The sequence below is a fragment of the Rhinopithecus roxellana genome, chromosome 7 (assembly GCF_007565055.1).
Source record: "Rhinopithecus roxellana isolate Shanxi Qingling chromosome 7, ASM756505v1, whole genome shotgun sequence".
NCBI classification, from domain to species: domain Eukaryota; kingdom Metazoa; phylum Chordata; class Mammalia; order Primates; family Cercopithecidae; genus Rhinopithecus; species Rhinopithecus roxellana.
Window position 1 is genome coordinate 58,571,197 of NC_044555.1, and position 19,299 is coordinate 58,590,495.

At 48.9% G+C, this 19,299-nt stretch overlaps 1 pseudogene; it reads left to right on the plus strand.

The window, feature by feature from the left end:
• The first annotated feature begins 1,014 nt into the window (after window positions 1-1,014).
• LOC104667053 lies at window positions 1,015-8,071 on the plus strand (annotated as a pseudogene).
• Window positions 8,072-19,299: the final 11,228 nt, after the last annotated feature.

A 19,299-nucleotide genomic window follows, 5' to 3' on the forward strand; every position in this document is an offset into this window, starting at 1 on the left:
TCATCGCCATTCTCCATTCTCAATAAACCGGGGGCACAATGCACCGCGGAAAGCCGCAGGGACCTCTGCCCTGGAAGGCCGGGTATCGTCCAAGGTTTCTCCCCGTGTGATAGCCTGAGATATGGCCTCGTGGGATGGGAAAGACCTGACCATCCCCAGCCCGACACCCGTGAAGGGTCTGTGCTGAGGAGGCAGGCCTCTTGCAGTTGAGACAAGAGGAAGGCCTCTGTCTCCTGCCTGCCCCCGGGAACGAAATGTCTCGGCATAAAACCGGATTGTACATTTGTTCTATTCTGAGATAGGAGAAAACCCGCCCTGTGGCGGGAGGCGAGACATGTGGTGACAGTGTTGCTCTGTCACTGTTTACTCCACTGAGATGTTTCATTTAGAAAAGCATAAATCTGGCCTACGTGCACATCTAGGCATAGTACCTTCCCCTGAACTTATTTGTGACACAGATTCCTTTGCTCACGCGTTTTCTTGCTGACCTTCTCCCCACTCTCACCCAGTTCTCCTGCCACATTCCCCTTAGTGAGATAGTAAAAATAGTAATCAATAAATACTGAGGGAACTCAGAGACCGCTGCCCGTGCGGGTCCTCCGTATGCTGAGCGCCGGTCTCCTGGGCCCACTGTTCTTTCTCTATACTTTGTGTCTTATTTCTTTTCTCAGTCTCTCATCCCACCTGATGAGAAATACCCACAGGTGTGGAGGGGCTGGCCCCCTTCATCCACCCACCTTGAGGAATCCATCTGAGAAACTCCTGGACAGGCAAATGAGGTCAAATCCACCAGCATCTTAATGACACCTTCACGTAAATAGTTTTTAGAATGTAAATGTCCACCAGCTGTAGGAAGGCTGGACAAATCACTGCGCAACTGAGGAAGGCGAGGGGGGTTGGCACATCCAGGCCATGCCAAAGCCGGTTCTGTCTCAGAGCAGGAGAGCTTATCCAAGAGACGTGGGCACGCTGTGAGGTAGTCCCAGCAGGAAGCCAGGCGAATGCCACCTCCGCATGTCTGCCCCGGAGGGTGTCAGCAGCTTCCTTCTCCTCTGGATCGGTGGTGTGCTAGGAGAGGCCTGGGTCTCTGTCAAGGCCAGGGACGGATGGAAGCTGAGAGAGGACGCTGAGACCTGGGGAGCTTCCTGATTATGGGCAGCACTCTGGAACGCAGGGACTCAGTGAACTCGCTCTGTTTCAGCCCGAGGTGCACAAAGGAAAACCGAAAGACCAGAAGCAATGTCAGAGAGACCTTCCTGCCACGCCAGCGGGATTCCTTGGGAGCCAGTGAGCGCTCCAGCCCTTGAGGGCTCTGTCACAGCTGGTGGGAGCATGGGTCAAGCCTGTGGCAGAACACACCCCAGCTTCAGGTGAAGAGGTCCCTAATGCTTCCCTCTAGCCTTCATATTCCAGAATTCCAAGTCAAGTCTGAAGAGTCTACTTAACTTCCGTCCTTTCAAACATGCAGAGTGGTCATCACACGCGGTTAGAGGAGATTGACTCCTGGTAAAACGGGGAGGCCCGGGCAAACCTGGCCACGAGTCCAGCGTGTGCCCACCCCAGCGAGGTCACCGTGCCCCAGGGGAAGCAGCACCCGGAGAGGTCATCGTGCCCCAGGGCCGGGACCCTGGCCGGGCTGGCTCAGAAGTCCAGCTGCATTGCAGCTGTAACTGCGTCCAGACAACTTTGACCAGGCGCTGAGCCACCGGCCCCTGCAGGCAACATCACGGGCACAAAAGCAGAAGCCCAGGGAGCAAAGATGAAGATCCAGGAGCACAGTAACTGTCAGGTAGGGACCTGCTGGCCCACTGAGTCTGGGAGCAACGCTACAGGCTCTGCAGGGAGACCCCCGGAGTGACCCGGGGCCTGTCTCCAGAGGGCGGCCCTTCCTTAACTGGAGCTGCCTCTTCCCCTCCTGCCCTAGGACGTAAACCTTGCTTGGCTGAAGTATTGAATTCACGGGGGATCTGACCCTGCTTCGCCCATGATGCTCATCTGTCCTCTGGGCTCTCATTCCCTGAGCTTCCCAGAGCGGCCTCCTTTGTTTGGCTCAGCTCTGTGTCTTCCTTCCTGAAGCTGTGTCTCCAGTGTGTTAGGCTGCCCCTCTCTTCCCTCAAGTGACCTCAAGGGCCCAGGAGGAAACACAAGAGGGCAGGAGGGCTCCCTGAGGTGGGGAGCAGACAGACAGCAGGTTCTCCTTCTGCCCTCCCTTGAAAGATGCCCCCAATTCACACCCACGTGGGCGCCGGCGTGGCAAGGTGGGTGAGGAGGGGGAATGGGCGAGGCCTCAGGTGATCCTCCCACCTCGTTTTCTAGCATTAGCATATGGCATGGGGGAACAGCGTGGGGAGGTACATGGCTGTCAAAATGAGACTCAGGTTGGGGACACGACAATGATGAATGTGTCTGGGTCATGCAGCATACATGTGTGCTGTGCACTCTCCGTATGACTGTGTGTGTGTGTGTGTGTGTGTGTGTGTGTGTGTGTGTGTGTGTGAGACTGCATATGCAGAGGCAATTGCAGGCGGCAGGGCCACCAGGATCCTGACAGTCCTCTCATGTGGCTGTGGCTGTGGGTGATAGTTACATTCTTCTCTATAGTTTTCTGTATTACTCATTCGTTTTCCCTCCCGTGAAACTGTTTTATCTACAGAGTCCGAGGAAAAACAATAAAATACCTTTTTTTTTTTTTAAAGATGAGATCTCACTTTGTTGTCTAGGCTATGAGGGATTATAGCTCACTGTAGCCTTGAACTGGCCTCAAGCAATCCTCCCACCTTGGCCTCCCAAAGTACTGGGATTACAGGAGTGAGCCTAGGATATGAAATGTCTTTCATAGATCGAAGGCTATTCAGGTTTTCTACTTCTCTTGAGCAAGTTTTGGTAATCTGAGTCATTCAAGGAATTTGTCTATTTCATTGAAATTGGCAAATTTATTTCCAAATATTGTTCCTAATATTTCCTGGTTATTCTTTTTACAGTTTTATTGGTATTTCAGAAAGCATTCAGGTTCATGGATTTTTCTCTATTGTTTGTGCATTTTACAGTTTTAAATTTCTGCTCTTATTTATTTCTTTCCTATTAGAAATTTAGATGTTTCAAATCTATTTGTTTTTAAAATTGGCATGTAAAATTGTATGTATTTACCATATACATTGAGATGGGTTTTTATAGCTTCTATTTCTTTAATTGACACATACCAGTTCTACATATGTATTGGGTACATAGTGAAGTTTTGATACGTATGATGTAGAGTGAACAGATCAACGTAATTAGCATATCCATCACCTCAAACATTTATCATTTCTTTGTGTTGGGAATATTCAACATCCTCATTCTAGCTGTTTGAAGCTATATAATATATTATTGTTAACTGTTGCCATTCTACAATGGCATAGAACACTAGAACTTATTCCTCCTAGCTAGCTATAACGTTATATCCTTTAACAAATGTCTCCGTATCCCTCCCTTCCCCTCCCCATCCCAGCCTCTAGTATCTTCCGTTTTACTTCCGTAAGACCAACTCTTTTTAGCTTCTGCATATGAACGAGAACATGCAGAGTTTAACGTTCTGTTCCTGGCTTACTTCACTTAACAAAATGTCCTTCAGTTCCATCCATGTTGTCACAAATGACAGGATTTCATTCTTTTCACGGCCAATAGTATTCCATTGTGTATATGCACCACATATTCTTTATCCATTCACCTGTGGTTGGACCCTTGTGTTGATTCCAATCCTTGGCTATTGTGAATAATGCTGCAATAAACATGGGGTGCAGCTGTCTCTTCAATACATTGATTTCCTTTTCTTTGGATAAATTCCCAGTAGTGGGATTGCTGGACCGTAGGGTCGTTCTACGTTTAGAGTTTTGAGGAAACTCCATACCATTCTCCACAGCGGCTGTACTACTTTACAGTCCCATGAACAGTGTGTAACAGTTCCCTTTCCTTTGCATCTTTCTCAGCATTTGTTATCTCTAGTCTTCTTGATACTGGTCATCCTAACTGGGGTGAGGTGATACCTTATTGGGGTTTGATTGTCACTTCCCTGCTGATTTTTGATGGTAGCCACGTTTTCATTTATTTGTTGGCCATATGTATGTCTCTTTTTGAGAAATGCCCGTTCAGATCATTTGCCCATTTCTGTTTATCTTTTTATTAATTTTTTTTTTTTTGAGAGGGAGTGTCGTCCTGTCGCCCACGCTGGAGTGCAGCGGTGCGATCTCAACTCAATGCAACCTCCGCCTCCCAGGTTCTAGCGATTCTCCTGCCCCAGCCTCCCGAGTAGCTGGGATTACAAGCACCCGTCACCAAGCCCAGCTGATTTTTATATTTTAGTAGACACGGGGTTTCACCATGTTGGCTAGGCTGGTCTGGAACTCCTGACCTCCAGTGATCCGCCCACCTCGGCCTCCCAAAGTGCTGGGATTACAGGCATGAGTCACCGCACCCGGCCCATTTGCCCATTTTTAAACCAGATTGTTTTGGTATTTTTGCTGTTGAGAATCGTGAGTTCCTTGTATATTCTGAATATTAATCCCTTGACAGGTGAATACTTTGAATATATTTTCTCCCATTCTGTTGGCTGTCTTTTCCCTCTGTTGATTGTTTCCTTTGCTGCGCAGAAGCTTTTTAGTTTGATGCAATCCCATTTATCCATTTTTGCTTTTGTTGCTTGTGCTTTTGTGATATTATTTATAAAATCCTTTCCCAGACCAGTGTCCTGAAGCATTGAAGATTTGAAGTATATATACATTGCGAAATGGTTAAATCTAACTTATTAAGAAATGCGGGCCGGGCGCGGTGGCTCACGCCTGTAATCCCAGCACTTTGGGAGGCCGAGGCGGGCAGATCACGAGGTCAGGAGATCGAGACCATCCTGGCGAACACGGTGAAACGCTGTCTGTACTAAAAATACAAAAAAATTAGCCAGGCGTGGTGGTCGGTGCCTGTAGTCCCAGCTACTCGGGAGGCTGAGGCAGGAGAATGGCGTGAACCCGGGAAGCGGAGCTTGCAGTGAGTGGAGATCGCGCCACTGCACTCCAGCCTGGGCGACAGAACAAGACTCCGTCTCAAAAAAAAAAAAAAAAAAAAAAAAAAGACAAAAAAAAAAGAAATGCATTACCTCACATAGTTGTCATTTTGAGGTGAGAACACTTAACACGCACTCTCAACATTTTTCAGGAATAAAATATATCGTCATTAACTATAGTCACCATGCTATACAACAGATCTCTTGAATGTATTCCTCCTACCTGAGTGTAAATATGTGTAAATACAATACAGAGATACGATGTTGCATATCATGGGGAAAGATTTAAAAGATCGAACATGTTCTGCTTAGAGTGTGTTATGGGCTGAATTGTGTTCCCCCAAGATTCGTATGTGGAAGCCCTCACCCTCAATGTGCATGGATTTGGAGACAGGGCCTCTAAGGAGGTTACTGAGGTTGAATGAGGTCACAGGGGCAGGCCCCTGGTCCTATAGGACTGGAGCCCCTATAAGAAAAGGAAGAGAGTCGCATTCCTGCCGGGCACTGCGGAACTTGCTTGGCCTTAGTCCCTCAAAGTCCTGCCAGGACCATTCACGGCCACTCCCGCGTGCTGGAAGACGAGATTGTCAGGGCTTTGGCAATATTGGAAAAGTCCTATTTTTGCTCCCCTTGCCATGTTTCTAGGTCCTGCCCTCCACATACAAATAACAGGCTTGAGCAACCAGCGTTCCGTTCCCTCACTTCCCACTAAATGTGCCTGTGCTCCTGCTCACCCCCACACATCCAGGAGCTACGGGTAAAGTCATAAAAACGGGGTGAGCAGGGCAATTCCCCGCTGCATCTCTCCACTTGCACCCTGTTCCTCAACATCCACATCAAACGTCTTCTGAAGCCTCTTGAGGGTCGTTTCTCAAAACGCGTGCCCTGAGCCCAGCTTGGGCCGTTCTCATCTGGCTTTCTGTGGCGTCCTAGTGTCTCTGGCCCCCTCTCAGTCCTTGGCCTGACCCCGAGCCACGGGCTGAGTTCCTTGGTGCGGGGAAGTTTGAGAATCTGGAATTTTTTTCTCAGGAAGACAATTATGTGCATCCACCATCTCATTTATTTATTTATTTAGTTTTATTTATTTTTTTGAGACAGAGTCTCATTCTGTCTCCCAGGCTGGAGTGCAGTGGCGCGATCTTGGCTCACTGCAAGCTCCGCCTCCCAGGTCCAAGCGATTCTCCTGCCTCAGCCTCCCGAGTAGCTGGGACTACAGGCGCCTGCCACCACACCCGGATAATTGTTTTTTTTTTTTGTATTTTTAGTAGAGACGGGGTTTCACCGTGTTAGCCAGGATGGTCTCAATCTCCTGACCTTGTGATCCACCTGTCTTGGCCTCCCAAAGTGCTGGGATTACAGGCTTGAGCCACCATGCCCGGCCGCCGTCTCATTTAATACAGGTACCCTCAAGAGAGACGTCACCATCAGCTCCACGTCATGGGTGAGGGAACAGACTTGGAGAGGCCTCGCTGTTCTGTCTATGGGGGCAGCAGGCAGGGAAATTATTTATGTTGTTGGCAATTAGGTGTCCAGTGTACGTCCTAAGAACTGCGTTCCTTACCCCGCAAGAATCTTATCCACCCATGTCTTTCTTTTTAGACTGTGAGTGAGTGACTTATTCTCCTCGGGCCGACTCTGGCCTGGCTAGGGTAGCTAGGGTAGGCCTTTTAAGGCACGACTGCCTCGTTTCTTCTCTCCACACTGGTAATTCGAGGGAGAATGTCAGACAGAACAGAAGCCTTGGAGCCAGAAAGGCCAGAAATCTCTCTTTAATACCTTACCAGGTTTCTGATGAGTAATACAACTTTCACGTTTGTCATTAGGAACGAAATTTTGTTTATTGCATGAACGTCCCTAACAGTGATTTTGACACCAAGAGGGTGTTCAACAAATGGTAGCCTGTGTTTTCCTTTCATGATCTCAGGAACACCTTTTCTGACCACTCTCCCTAAAACCTTTAAGCTGGCTTTATTTTTCTCTTTTACAGCGCTTCCTGGTACCTGATGTTAAGGCAAATGTGCCGTGGTGTCCTGGATGCGGCATAGCCCACCTCTTCCCAACTCAGACTGAGCAACCCTGGCTGGTACCGTCATGCCGCTGGACTTGTGATCTGGCAAAGAGGAGGAGTAGGATGTGGGTCCCGGTGGACACACAGGATGCCACCTCTCAGTCACCCTGTTCGCACTCGTGGCTGGCTCTGGCCACTCCTCCTCACTCCTCTCTGTCCCATCCCGTGCTTTTCACACTGCTGCCTCCAGGATCTTGTTGCTGAGATGAATACCACTCTCTTTGTGGACAACGTTGAAAGAAACGTGACCAAAGAGCTCCTTTTCAAGCTATTTCACCAAGGCTGGGCCAGTAATAAAGGTGAAAATTCCAAAAGATGAGGATGGTAAACCAAAGCAATTTGAATTTGTGAATTTCACACAGGAAGTATCTGCCCCTCTTAGTGAAATCAAACTCTATGGAAGGCCTATCAAAATACAATTTAGACAGGAAGTAGTCATGCCTCGCAGGATATCTGTTTGTCATGTCCTCAGCCTCATGTTGCAAATTCAAGTCCTGCCTCCACATCTCCCAGCGGTGGGTATGAAAGGACTGTGGGTAACAGAGTTCCATCAGCACAGATACTTCAGAGATCTTTTTCTTCTCCAGAAAATTTTCAGAGACAAGCAGCGATGAGCAGTGATTTGAGGCAAACGCCATCTTTGGTTCTCCGCCTCTGGATGAATTAGGATTTTCACCGTCAGTTCAATCACACAATCGTACTTTGAACCAGTCTTCAAGCTCGCAGTGGCGCCAAGATGCACCCTGATCACTGTGCAGAGTCAGACAGAATTCTCATCCCTACCTAGCAGTTAGACACTATAGCCGGGAACGGCGTCACGCTGATCATGGATGTGACCATCATTACAGAGGACGCAGAGATGATTTATTGTATGACGACTGGAGCCACAATGGCTGGACTATGACTGTGATAACAGAAGAGACGGTGGCAACGATGGAAAATGGCGCTCATCTCGCACTAACAAGTGTTAAAAGGACGTTGTTTTTCATAGGGTCATTATTAGGCCCTTTGTCTAAGTTGGTGTGGAACTATTTTGTGGAAAACCTGCACAGAGCAGCCTTACAAGTTGTCACATTTCTTTATAAAGTTTTGTAAATGTATAGCTATAATTTAATACCAAAATGGAAATAATTGTGGTTTTATTACATGAATGATAATCTTTCACCCCTGGGTTTTATGAAGAGGAAAGGTTTTATGCAAAACAATGTGTCTCCATTCCTAATTGTTTTAAACACTTTAGGAGGGATTGGATTATATAGATTGGTTGTGCGATAAAGGAGATATTTTAATTATCATTTATCTTTTTGTATTGCGAGAAATTTCTTGCTCGTGAATCAGATTTTGCTGTGTGTAATAGAAAGCATCCCAGGTGGCTGTCTGAAATGGCTATTGGTACATTTCTTGAAAAAAAACAAAAAAAAAGATTCCCAAAGTCTTTAAGTACTGCCTCTTTCAGTCAAACTTTAAAACTGTTAGCAGTTTCAAAGTGCTCAGGAGGTGTGTGCAAAGACAGGTTTAAGGGAGTTTGCACAGGTTGCTTTTTCCTTTGAACCTTTGAAAAAATTTACTCTTCACATTTTCTGACTTGAAAATTATTGAATCTTGTTTAACAAAACTTTTACATATTGAGATACTGTTTCCTTTTCATGGCAGAATTCTTTGTAAGAGTTCGTTTGTTGAAAACCAGGGATCCTTTTGAATACCACAGCCTTAGTTCAATGTTGCTTTTTAATATATAGAAAATAGTTTTTAAAACCAAATAGGAGTAATAGTGAATTATGAGGAACATAGACTTACAAATTCCAAAAATACTAACCTGGTGTCATAAGTTTGTATGACGCAATACATAATAATACTCTCACTTGAGAAGCTGTGATTGAGTACCCAGGCTAAGACTTTGCCCCTGTCTCAAATGCTAATCGCTTGGAGGGAGAACACAGCTGACTGCTGTCTCCCTGAATACGTTTGACAGAGACTGTCCAGTTGGGGTTTCTGGCAGCTGAGACATCCAGGCAAGTTCCGACTTATGCGGGAAGGCCAGCACCGGGGCGCTGTCCCAGGAGGCATGGGGCCGCTGGTCACCAGGGCGGGGAAGCAGAGAAGCGTGAACACAACCCTTGCACACGATGACGCTGCTGTAAACGTGTACACCACAGGCTGTGGCTCGGCACGGGCTATCCGGTTCCCCGGAGGGCAAAGTGGCAGATACTCAAGCTGAGTGTGAAGAGATCTATCTAGGTCCCAGCGGAAAGAAGCGGGGCAGACCCCACTCCCAATTCAGTGCCTCCCTTTTGCCTGTCCCCTAAGCCTTCTCTCCAGCCCAAGAGAAAGTGGCAACTGGTCTGGAGGAGCCCTAGGCCCTACCCTGCTGGTTCTGCTACCAGCGCAGCACCTGTTGATGCCAAAGCTGGCGTGTGTCACGCCCCCTCGCCAGCACTGTAGACACAATGACTCGGCCAGTTGATAGTAGCCAACCTTCATCTTCAGCTGTGCCAGAACCGGCATCCTTTAGCATCAGGAAAATGGACAGTGAGACTGAGATATCACCACATCATACTTGCCACAGTGAGATGCCACCGCATACTTAGTAGAAGGGCTAACATGAGAAAGACTGACCGTGCCAAGGGTTGGGGGAAATGGTAGAAAGAACCAAACTGTTGGAGATGTGTCCGAGGCTTCTTGTCACTTCCACAAGAGTCCTACAAGAGGAAGATGAACTTGGACTAGAGCTAGGAGTCTGCAAGCCAGAGCTGGGAGGGGATGCACTTCTGAGAGCGTGGCTCTCCTCCTGAGACCTGAAGTCTTTGTTGAATGAGAACCTGAACATTTGGAACCTTACAGGCTGAGAAAGCTAACTACTAAAGCTCCAACTGCAGCCATTTGCGCAGGTGCCCTGGAATCAGCATCCTGAGGAGGCGATACAGACTTTAGGAGCCAGCCAAGTAGTTAAGATCAGCACTTCAGAAATGAGACAGCCCAAGCCCCATTCATGAGGGATTCACCCCCATGACCCAAAATCGAGCTGGCACTTCACATGGTGAAAACAGGAGGGAAGGAGGGAGGGAGGGAGAGAGAGAGAGAGAGAGAGAGAGAGAGAGAGAGAGAGAGAGAGAGAAAGAGAGAAGAGAGAGAGACAGTGGGGGAGGACGAGCCACACACTTTTATTTATTTGTTCATTTCTTTGAGACGGGGTCTCACTTTGTCGCTCAGGCTGGAACACAGTGGTGTGATCACGGTTCAGTGCAGCCTCAACCTCGCTGGCTCAAGCATTCCTCCCACCTCTGCATCCAGAGTTGTTGAGACCAGAGGTGTGTGTCACCACGCCCAGCTAACTTTTGTGTTTTTTGTTGAGATGGGGTTTCGCCATGATGCCCAGGCTAGTCTCAAACTGCTGGGCTCAAGCGATCCACCCACCTTGGACTCCCAAAGTGCTGGGATGACAGGCGTGAGCCACTGTGCCCAGCTGCCACACACTTTTAAAGACCAGATCTCGTGTGAACTCAGACTGAGAGCTCACGCATCAAGAAGGAGACAGCCCAAGCCCCATTCATGAGGGATTCATCCCCATGACCCAAGATCACCTCCCACCAGGCCCCACCTCAAACACTGGGGATTACAATTCAACATGAGATATGCTGGGATCAAACATTCGAGCTGAATCACTGCATGACCTCCAAGAAGGCCATACTCCCCAATGCTCACATCAGGTGTGGCCCAGGGGGACAGATGGATAAGGAGAGACCGCCAGAAGGCAGAGCCGGTGGCCACAGAAGGCAATGTGAGGACAAGGGGTTCTTTCCCAGATGACAGACCCAAGGGCTGCCTGATGGAACAACCAAGGACTTTGCTCCACTGCTGCAGGAAAGCCCTCATGTTATCCCTGCCCAGAGGGATTTGTTCCATTGCTGCAAACCAGAGACTGCGGTGTGTCGCCCATCTTCCCCTTCTGGCTGACTTCAAGTTACCCTCCAGTAATGAGTCTCACCTTCTTCCTTTTTGAAATAAAGCTCGAGTTTTACCCGTGCACATTACCATCTAGCTGGGGACTTATACCCAGGCTCCCTCGTCGTTAGATATGATTACATGTGACCAGGGCCAGCGTCCTGCACACGGGACCTCTGCATGGGGTCCTGCTCTCAAGAGGACCTCACTCTTGGTCCAGCGCTCTTCTGTGGCCTCTGAAATTCCTCATCATTTTATATTTGAACTTGCGTTATGTAGGTGAAGTCCCTTGGGACAACAGAGCATGTGCAAGGGCAGAGGAGATACAGCCGGTGTCAGCATGCAGATGTGTGGGCCCAGGCCCGCAGGTGCCAGAGGCAGTGGGCAGCACCCGTTCCATGCCTGGGGCAGTCTGGGGTGACGTGGGGCCTTGACAGGTGGCCAGGGTGAGACCTGGGCCCAGACTGGCAGTGGAAACGGTGGCTGGGACACGGAGGATGTGAAACCCCTGAGCCCTTGGCCATCCACTTCTAACTGCCAGTGAACAGACTCCCCCAAGTTGGGCCAGAGTCACCAGAAGACATTCACATCCCTCCCTTTTGATTCATAAGCCACCATGCTGTGACTTCTGCCTCTGCCCCTCTACTGAAACTAAGGAGAAGTGGCAGGTGATGGTGAAGGAGGAGAGGACAATGCACAGGTTCTGGTGGAGTTCTTCATAAACCTGATGGGAGCTAAGAAGCCTAGAAAGAGAAGCGGGCCTGAGTAGAAGGAAGATTAGGTCACCTGTGCTGTCTTAATTCCTGCTGAAATAACCACGCAGGAGAGGCTGACCGACATCAAGCCAGGGGAGAGATATGGGGTGTTGTCGCAGCAGAGAAGAGAGGGGAGAGCCAGGAAGGTACCAAGGAGGAGCGGGAAGTGGGGCGCGAGCTCTGGAAGGGGCTAATTTGCTTCTGCCGAGGGGTTGGGAGGATAACGGTGACGGATGAGAACGACGAGACCACAGAAAGAAGAGATGCGGGAAGGACAGCATCGTGCATGGAAGGGCAGAATCACAGGGTCCCCAGACCCAGGTCACTATGGCCAGCAGACTGGAGGGCTCCTGCTCAGAGGGTAGCCCAGGCTGACCTGATGGAGTAAAGGCAGGCCACATACTCTGAGAAGTACTTTAAGTTAAGACTGCAATGAACGGGGGGAGGAAAGCCATGCTAAACTTCAGGAAGAGAGGAAGCATTGGCAGGGCAGCAGGGCAGGGCTTTCCGACGAGACGCAGGCAGAACAGGGGGAACTAGCGTCGCCATAGCTCCTTGACTCTAAGGGGACCTGCTGCTTCTGTGCATGCAGATGCTGTATCCAACCTGTCGCAGAGAGTAGAGTCACACTGAAGCCTCCCATCGGAGCCAGGCCCCAGCCGTCCCACATGGCCAAGACCTTGGGAAAGGGTACAGAATGTACACCATTCACTTCAAAGGATCTGGAATTTCTCAATGAGGCACTGCGTGGCCACTGAAACAGAGAGAGGCATAACTAAGCATTCCAGGCACAGGGAGACAGATGCCTTCCCCTCACCCCCTGGGACAGGCTCAACCTGGCAACATGAACACCCCATCCATACCTGGTGGTGTCCAGCCCCAGGAATGACCCACCCACCTGTCACCCCAGATACAGGCAGATACGTTTTCTAAATAAGGTCACCATGTATGAGTCGTGCTCAAACTTTGGTACATATCAGAATCTCTCAGAGCCTGTTAAAATATGGACACTCCCCGCCAAGCAGCAGTTAGAAAAAGCAAGTGCAGTGTGCAGCAAGTGTGCTAAAATAAGGTCTCTGGGACTTGTTGGCAAAGTTTACGTGTGGTTCAAACGATCTATTTCTACCTAAAGGTGGGTGGGTGGATGGATGGATGGATGGATGGATGGATGGACGGACAGATGGATGGACAGGTAGATTAGCTAAGCAGATTGGCTAACCCCATTTGTCCTGATGCGATGATTACACATTGCATGCCCGTATCAAAATATTTCAGGCACCCGAAAAATGTATCCACCTACTATGTACTCATAAAAATTAAAAGTCAAAATTAAAATCAACAAATAGATTAGATAGGTTGGACAGGTGGATGGGTCATGTAAATACACAGACGCCTCCAGGGCCAGACCTGCCAGAGTCTCCCTCCCACAGGAATGGTGGTCCCTGAGTGGCCAGTTACACCCCCAGCCCCAGTTCCACACCACCTCAGGTTCCGCACTAATATACCCTGGTCTTCCCCCTCCCAGCCTACCAAGTTGATCCTTGAGGTTGTCGATTTCTTTCTGCAGCAGAGGACACTAGCCCTCCTGCCGGCAAGGTCTAGGATAGGTCTGTCCTATCACCCACCATGGTGTCACATGCTCAGGGCATCAAGACTTGGCCCCACAAGTTACTCTCCGGAGAGCAGCTTGCACAATCTTATTTCTCGGGGCATAGATGACAGGATTTAGCCTTGGGGTCACTGCTACAAAAAGCCACCTCTTTTTGTAGATGGGCTCCCTAAAAGCCATGCGAGCCTTCTAGGGATTAACCTTCAAGGGATTAACCTCTCTTGCACCAGGAAGATGGGATCTGACATCTTGGTGGGGGCTTGCTGGAGAAGACAAAGCCGGCCCCAGACATGTGTCTGACTCCCGTGTCTATGCTCCCAGCCACTGTGCTACGACTGACCCACAGACCTTCCGTGCCATTTATCCAGGTATGTACCTCCATTTGTGCATTTGGCGTCTCCTTAAATACCACTTGATCAACACCGAGCTCGTTATCTGGTCCTGTTCCTTTTGGAGCCAATGCCGTTTTCAACTTTGCCGTCTCCACCAGTGTCTGGCACATATGAGGGGCTCCCTGAATGTTGGATCCCTTCTCCGTCTTACTCTCCCTATGTCATCAGTCAACCAGCTCTGTTAACGTGTTCATTTAATTGAATAGGCATTTACACACACACACTGTGGAGCGGGTGCTGGGAAGACTCTTCCTTTGCAATACCCCGTATAGCCATCCCTTCTTCTCTATTTGTAAGTTTTGGGGCACTCATCACCTCACTCCAAGTCTCACTACGAGCAACCTCCTGCACAGAGTCCCTGCCCTCAGGGAGTTCACAGTCTGATGGGAGGGACACGGAAGAACAGACAATTAATTCTTATGTGATATGTCATATGTCGGGGTAGGCTCAAGGTCCTACGGAGAGCACCCAAGAAGGGTGCCTAACCAGTTCTGATCAGGGACGAGGTGACATCTCTGCTGACACACAAAGAATGAGTAGGAACTAGCCAGTCAAGGAGTGGAGGAGAGGAGCGAGGAGACACAAAGGTGAAGGCCCCAGTTCCTGCTCACCATCTGTGGGCTAAGAATCTGACCATTCCAATGTAGGATGAGGAGGGTGAGATAGAGGGAGGCACCAGAGAGGAAAGGACTCGCTCGGCTCATGAATGGCTCTACTGATGAGTGGCTCATCAGTTACCACAGACAGATGCGTGTGCTTAGACCAGGAGCTCTCCAAGTGGGGCCTGTGGACAAGCGGCCTCAGCTTCCTCTGGGACTTGTTAAAGATATGCGATATGGTTTGGCTCTGTGTCCCCACCGCAATCTCACCTTGGATTGTAATCCCCATAATCCCCATGTGTCAAGCGTGGGACCAGGTGGAGGTAATTGAATCGTGGGGGCAGTTTCCCCCGTGCTATTCTCGCGATAATGAGTGAGTCTCACCAGATCTGATGGTTTTCATAAGCATCTGGCATTTTCCCTGCTCGCACTCATTCTGTCTCCTGCTGGCCCTGTGAAGAGGTGCCTTCCGCCGTAATTGTAAGTTTCCTGAGGACTCCCCAGCCGTGCAGAACTGTGAGTCAAATAAAGATCTTTTCTTTATAAATTACCCAACGTCGGGTATTTCTTCACAGCAGAGTGAGAACGGGCAAATACAATATGGATCCTCAGGTCCCATCCCAGACCTACTGAGTCAGAGACTCTGAGAGTGGAGCTCAGAAATCTGTGTTTCAACAAGTCCTGCAGCTGATGCGGACGCCTCTAAAGTTTGAGAACCACTGGATGGAAATAGAGCTTAACTATTCCCTGGTGGTTTTCAATTTGCATCTGAAAGCAGGAAGGAGAAACACACACACACACACACACACACACACACACACACACACACACACCCTGCCACATTTTAAACCTAGCTTCTGGAATTTTTCATAAGTTTCATCAGTTGCAAAGATATGATCTCTGGCTTACTATAAATATTCATCGTTGAAAACTATCCGTGCCTGGGTATTCTTTGGAGAGACCTTGTTTGCCCTCAGCAGTGTGCATACCTGGCTTTGAAGAGCAGGCACTGAGACCACACAACCACGCCAAGGCCGTTGACGGGGCTTGCTCCCCGGTGAGTTCCCACTGAAAGACTTCCGCCATCTTCTAGAGCACGGGATGGGCTAGTCATTCTGGGAAGTGGTCTCTTCTTGTTGGCATCAGGGCCAACTCTGACCTCAGGCAGATATGACTGAGTGAGTGGACTGACTCTTCTCTTCTGGGGACATCATGTGGATGATGCAGGCAGTGCAGTAGAAAGTGAGCATGTGGACAGAGCCGAGTACTTCTTCTTTCCCAGGGGTGTGGACTAAATGTCACTCTTTTTCCATAACTATCAACATTTCCTAACTAACTAACTAGTTGGCACCCAGATTCTGAGGTCCAGCTGGGACAGACACAAGGGACAGCTCTTTAGGTACAAGATTGCCAAAGATGCCAGAGGTCAGGGCTGTGCCAAGAAAGTCACCTGAATCCAAGTGACCCTGCAGCCCTCCACTGTGGACCCATGGCTGATGATTCGGGGCTGCAGTGAAGCCAGGATAGGTAACGTGAAAGTCCGGTCCTCTTGCTAGGGACAGACAGAGGCCAAGCCGCAGCTGGCACATGTTCAGCTAGACTCTAGGAAGAGAGACACTCCAGGAAGAGAGACCCACTTTCCAGAGTCACGTGGATCACAGAGTGGCTCAGTAAAGCAATCCAGACTTTTCAGCCTGAAGTTGGGCTGACTTGGGGGTTGACTCCGCTGACCTGATTAAGCCGAGAGTCTTACGAAATACAAAAGGACCTTGGCTAGAGAGGCTCGAGGGAATCACTTAGAGGTGTCTGCCAACCCTATTGCTGAAGTTGTGGGTGCCCTCTGCGGGCAGCCACGATTGTAAGTGTGGTCCCTGGTGGAGCAAACAGACTGACTCTTTGAGCCAACAAATGACGACAAATAACAAGTCCATGCTGCAACCTCACAGCCCAATGCATGGGATTTCTGCACTCCTTGTCCAAAACTGAAGACGACCGTGGGAGTTCACGGTTCCTTTTGGGAAACAGTGACTCTCATGTCAAAACATAAGAATTATGGGATGGACTGCCATCATTTTCCCAGTGCCGCTTCTATGCCAGGTCTGTGCTGGCAGCTGTGAGGAAGGCTAACACTTGGAGTGGACGTTAAGAATTCAGCATCAGAATTAAGTCAGCTTAGGATGCTTACATTTAGAATCAGCCTGCTTAGAAGGAAAACTGAGGGCGAGACTTGACTGAGGGATGGACTTAAGCTGGAGCCAGACAGATGGCCAGAGGTCAAGCTCAACTCCACCCCTTCCTGGATGTGTGATTTAGGGCGAGCTAGGATACTCAGCCTCTGTCTCTCAGCTTTAGATGTTTCCTCTTTCACGTGGAGCGAATAATAGCAGCTAGCTCACTTCGTTGTTTGGAGGAATAACAGAGAGAACATGCGGATACCTAGTTCATAAGTGCAGGCATCCATTCAGAAAAGAAGCACGACACTCCCCCACTCCCGCTAGTGAGGCCTCACCCTATGGCTCTCGGAGCATCTACGCTGGAAAACAACGGTCCTGTGTCAACACATACTGGGGTATTCTGTGGTTAGCAACAACACACAGAGCATTGGCAGCGTAGGCGGGTCCGGCTACGTTGTCTCCCATTCTGTGCAGAAGTGGAGATGGGCCTGAGACAGCCCCAGCACATCTCCCAGGGACACTGAATGTACTCAGGTGGAATAACTCCTGGGGAACAGGAATTGCACAGCTAGATGCACGGAACAAAAACAGTTTGGTGTTGAAGAAGAAACAGGAAGGCTGGTCAGCGAAACAGATTTAAGAGTCCAGACATAGATGGGTTTAATCCACGTGGGAATTTGGTGATATAATAAAGGAGAAATTTAAATTTCAGAAATGATAGAGGCAGCATTGAATAAGTGGCATTTCAGACAACTGGCTCTCCATTTTGAACACACACACACACACACACACACACACACACACACAAAGGCGGATCCCTACCTCTAACTTGTTGTGAATAGTTTCTCATTTGTCTTTTGCTACCCATACACTTTTAATTTTATGCAGCCACTTCATCGTTTTTACGGCTTTTCTTCTCTGTGATCTCTTAGCTCAGAAGTGTTTTCAGGACTCTCAAACGAGAAAATATTCACAGCAGTCTGATGAAGCCAACTTTGTTAACAGAGAATTTTAGGACAAGACAAACAACCCGATTTTAGAAATGGGCTACAATATGAATAAGGAGCTCACAAGAAAAGAAATACAAAAGCAAATAAGCACATGAAAAGATGCTCAGTTTCACCAATTTTTAAATAATTTTCATTTCCTTCTTCAGCTTTTTTTTCTTCTTCTTCTTCTTGAGACAGAGTCTCGCTCTGTCACCCAGGCTGTACACTGGTTGTACGCTGGTGCAACCTCAGCTCACTGCAACCTCCGCTTCCTAGGTTCAAGCGATTCTCCTGTCTCAGCCTCTCGAGTAGCTGGGATTACAGGTGCGCACCACCATACCCGGCTAAGTTTTGTATTTTTAGTGGAGACAGGGTTTCATCATGTTGGCCAGGCTGGTCTCAACCTCTTGATGTCAAATGGTCCCCCCGCCTTGGTCTCCCAAAATGCTGGATTACAGGCATAAGCCCCCCTGCACGGCTTCCTTCTTTAGTTTTTAAAGAAAAATTAAAACAATGATTTGTTTTTCCGTCTGATTGGCGAAAATTTAAATAATTCCCATCAGTTCGGCAAGGATGTGAGGCTAGCAACACTGTCATAGGCTGTTGATGACAGTGTATATTGGAGGGCAAGTTGGCAGCGATGTAAGATAAGGGTAGGGGAAGGAGAGTCCAGATGGCCGGGGAATCTCCTCTGGCCAGAGCAGAAAGTACTGAAGGAAGAGAAAGAACAGGCAGGCATACTGAGCACCTTGTCCTGTGTTTTAATTGAGGGGTTTCCTGGGGTCTCGCCCTGTGCGCTGCAGAGAGCAAGTCAGGACTGTGGAACAGCCTGTGCTGCAGGGAACCTGAAGGAAGCTTTGGCAAAACTTGGTGATGTGGTTTGGCTGTGTCCCCACCCACATCTGATCTTGAAGTGTAGCTCCCATAATTCCCACGTGTCATGGGAGGGACCTGGTAGGAGGTAACTGAATCATGAGGACGGATGTTTCCTGTGCTGTTCTCATGACAGTGAATGAGTCTCAGGAGATCTGACGGTTTCATGAAGGGGAGTTCCCCTGCACACGCTCTCTTGACTGCCGCCATGTAAGACGTGCCTTTGCTCATCCTTTGCCTTCTGCCATGATTGTGAGACCTCCCAGCCATGTGGAACTGTGAGTCCATTAAATCTTCCTTCCTTTGTAAATTACCCAGTCTTGGGTATGTTTTTATTAGCAGCATGAGAAACAGACTAATACACTTGGCCTCTCTCCCCAAAACCCGTGCTCAGTGTCTGTCCTTTTTGGAAAGCCTTTCCTGGAGATACACGCTCACATCTGAAAGACACCATCCTTCCACCCCACAGCCTATTAGCCACATTGGCTTTCATATGTGTTCATTCAACCACCATTTATTTTGAGCATCCATGAAGCAGCAGACACTAGGGCCAGGCTCTAGAGATGCGCCCAATTGCAGAAACTCCTGGGGACACTAGGGACCCAGCTGCCACCACTCAACACATGCTTGTCCCAGACTGGAGAGCTCATGGGCTAGAGAGAAACATGGAAAGAGTCAGCAGAAGAAAGGTGCTACATGTTTGCCGGTCAATCCTGGAGGAAGTCGTTTCCTTACCCTTAGACTGGCTTTCCATGCCATGTCCCTTTCTTCTTGTGTCTCCTTTTGGTGGCCTGGCATGACGGTGTGGTGTCATTGAGCCAGCTTTCACCACAGGGGAAGGGCAAGAAGAGAGCCAGACAGGCCAA